Source organism: Phalaenopsis equestris, unplaced genomic scaffold, assembly GCF_001263595.1.
Source record: "Phalaenopsis equestris unplaced genomic scaffold, ASM126359v1 Scaffold000885, whole genome shotgun sequence".
Lineage (NCBI taxonomy): Eukaryota > Viridiplantae > Streptophyta > Magnoliopsida > Asparagales > Orchidaceae > Phalaenopsis > Phalaenopsis equestris.
Window position 1 is genome coordinate 29,826 of NW_018165325.1, and position 3,524 is coordinate 33,349.

At 36.3% G+C, this 3,524-nt stretch overlaps 1 protein-coding gene across 1 annotated transcript in view; it reads left to right on the plus strand.

The window, feature by feature from the left end:
* LOC110032202 (WD repeat-containing protein 70) overlaps positions 1–3,524 on the plus strand; it is a gene marked incomplete in the record, with an annotated part of 21,112 nt that overhangs the window by 8,244 nt on the left and 9,344 nt on the right.

Consider the following 3,524-nt stretch of genomic DNA (forward strand, 5'->3'; position numbering starts at 1 on the left):
TGTTTCACATATTGCCGTGTTATTGCCCATTTCATTACTTATTACTCAGGTTGACTTTGTGCAATGTTTTCATTGGAAGAATATTATGTGCTTCTTATTTTATCATGCTTAATCGCATGATGATTGGCAATGCTAAGAGCCAAATCCACTTTTGCTTTCATGTAGTTTCTTTCTATAATTGTCATACTCGTTTCTATTCTGCTTTATCAACTACGATATGTGCATCTTCAAATTCTTTGTAGGAGAGTTTCTTTTAGCATGAGTGAATTGATGCAAGGCTATCACTACCACAGGTTCTTCTCCATGGAGATCATCACTATGTTTCCATCTCAAATTAATTTTTAAACATATTAAAATATATTGTTTGGATTCTTTTTTATTACTATATAAATGATGCTTTAGGATTTCATTTAACAAGCAGAGTCGAATACAAAATTCTTATGCTTCTGTCCCTTGGCTCATGTATAACTTGCCCAAGTTATCCTCGAACTCAGTTCTCAACAAACCACCTCGTAGCAATTCCATCATTTATTGTAGGAAGGTCATGAAAAAATTTTGTAGGGTTTTTTTTTCTTCAAACATTTGTGTAAACTTTGGAACCCTAAAATCAAATATGATGCAACTAACGCAAGGGTTTGGGGGTGTGGGGGCGAGGGACTGCTTAAGTGCTTGATTGTTGCAAAAGGAATAAAGCAAAGCACATAATAAGAAAAGTTGGCATAGGTAGATGAAGTTGTAGAGGGTAATTGTAATAGGTACACTTGGAGGGGACTTGGGTGTTACATCCAAGAAGTAAAGTAGGATGGAACTCGTGAAAAATAAGAACAATAAGCAATTAAATAAATCTTTTTTTTGCTTTCGAGAATTAATTGACGCGGCAATGACTTGGTGGTGTAAGGCGTTGTGGGAACTGATAACGTACCTTTTCTTTGAAAAAACTCGCGAGAAAGAAGTGACCTTCTTCTGAATGTGTTTTACTACTCTGATACCAAGTGATCACATGTAAATAGCAGGATCAAAAAATAGGGGAGCAAAAGAGCTCAAGTTAAAGCCAAGAAAGAAAATAAAGAGGATGTTGGGACATGAATGAATGAGGTACCATTCCTTCGAAAATTTCTTCTGGAAAAAGGAAGTTGAAGTTTGCCTTTGGTGTATGATTACCCGCACCAACTAGTTGTGGAGGGAAGGTACTTGGCACCAAACTAGAATAGGGAAGCCGGCAACATTAATTGTAGGATTGGCAAGAGAGCTGGTGCACTACGCAATGAAGAGAGAACAGTTTTTTTTTTTCTTAAATTTCATTTGCCAATAATCTTTTGAAACGTTTACATACATACTACCCAATTCTTATGTATTTACAAATCTAACGCCTATAATTTAGTTTTTATATTTATGCCACCCAAATCTTTCATATCACATAAAAATACCACCATTTTAACATATATATGCCACCCAAATCTTTCATATCACATAAAAATACCACCATTTTAACTTTTAAAAAGTAAAATACACAATTTTATGAATATTATTGTCGGTCAACTTTTTTGATTGATTACTTGAAAATATGACAATGTGAAAATAATTTTTGAAATTTAATTTAATATAATAGATATATAGTTTGGGTTTTGAAAGTAGTATGTTTTAATTTTTGAAAAATGAGACCAAATGAATCTTATTTGTCCAATAGTTTGCATAATCGTGTCCGATACCGCGAATACTACACCCTCCCGAAAGATAAGTGTAGATCTCGGCGATAGCTAAGAGATTTGTGACATCCGTTTGGTCTGCGAACCTTTTATGTATGACCGACAAGTTCCTCTATTTAATACAAAGATTAATTAGGGTTTATTTTACCTGAGTTCCAAGTTCCTTATAGAGGCAAAACCCCTATAGTAATTACATCCCAAGTAACGGGAGTCACTTGAGAAAATTCTCGATAATGATCAGTGGTTCTAGTCTTCAAGATTTCAAGGTTTAGGTTTTCACGGTAGGACGTGAAAAAACAAGTGAGAGTGGCTCAAGTAGGAACAGTTCTTTCAGGAGTTCAATGGAAGCAAAGGGTAGGGGGCGTTACAGATCTTGAGGAGGAACCTCAGTGACTTCCCAAACTATTCTACTTTACGACTACATTTTAGAGTTAGAGATGATGTTATTTAAATGTTCAATCCTGTCAATTTTATTATTTGGGACTTAAATTTGCATAATGCCCGATTATACAAATAGTCCGCAGAAATAAGAGGGTTTACGTCGTGTCACACGACAACCTCGGAACCTAAGGCGGGTTAGGACTTACGCTGCACAACATGGTTATACAGGAGCCTAAAAAAGTGGAGTGTGAGGATTTACGTCGCGCTAGGCAAGCTACCTCGAAGTCGTATGAGTTGTTATTATACTAAGAAGAGATAATGCTGAAGAAGATCCTCTTGCTGCTCGATCTGAATTCCTCGCTGTGCTGCCCACAAAGTTGGCTCCAAGCTCCTGTCGTATCGATGACTCCAGGTGTAAGTGTTTGAGATTGGTGATTTGTGCTTCACAGTTTTGGTGTCAATGTTTGGTTTTGTTTTGTTTCGATTTTGGTTTCAGTTCAGGTTTTGCATGCAGAGTAAGCAAATCGCAAGTAAATAAAATGTACTTTGAAAAATAAAATACTGTGAATAAACTGTAAAAACGTACCTGAGCATCTGCTACTGTTGCGTGATTAATGTTGCGAGCATTGTATGACTTACAACAGAATTAAATAAACTCGCAAGAAAAGTAAACAATGCGAGAAATCCTAACGCGAAAGTCAAAAAAATGAGTTGCAAAAATCACGAGCAAAAGAAACTCTTAACCACATATGACAGATCAGGACTGAGTATAAGACATTGGTAAAAGTGGGGGCTCAGAGCTGGGCTGTGTGCTTCCCGATCTTGAGCAAGAGTTACCAGCCCGACAATCTACAGAAGTCAGTCCTTAACCTCAATCCAAATGACTAATCATGGAATTTTATAAATTTTCATAGAAAAATTCTTTGAATTTTCATGCAAAAGTTGTTGTTTAAGTTTTTTTTTTATGCAGAGTTCTTTTTAACATGCAAAAGAAATTTTCATTTTTATTTTTGTAAATATTTTGTAAAATTGTATAGTCCATGGGCTAGTTACTCTAATCGTGCTAGAACTACTGACAACCTTAGAGTGTCGAGGGCAACGATCCCACAAAAAATTGGCGAATAGTATCATGGATCCTTCCCTCTCCCTTATTGAAGATCTTTGAGGTAGGACACACTATTCTAATAATCTAACCTCGTATCCCTCGTTTAAGCACACATAAGCAATATCGTCATCGCCCTCGCCACCTAGACCCTAGACTTATCCTAGTCCGATGATCCATATGTGACTTTAAGAAATATCCTCAATTGTCAGGAGGATTTGAGTGGAATATTCAAGCTCAAATCCCGATGCACTGGGTTTTATTGTAGGTTAAGTCATTGAGGGAATTTCACTGTTGATTTAATTAAGGAAGCATGGGTCATGTCTCGGTGCATC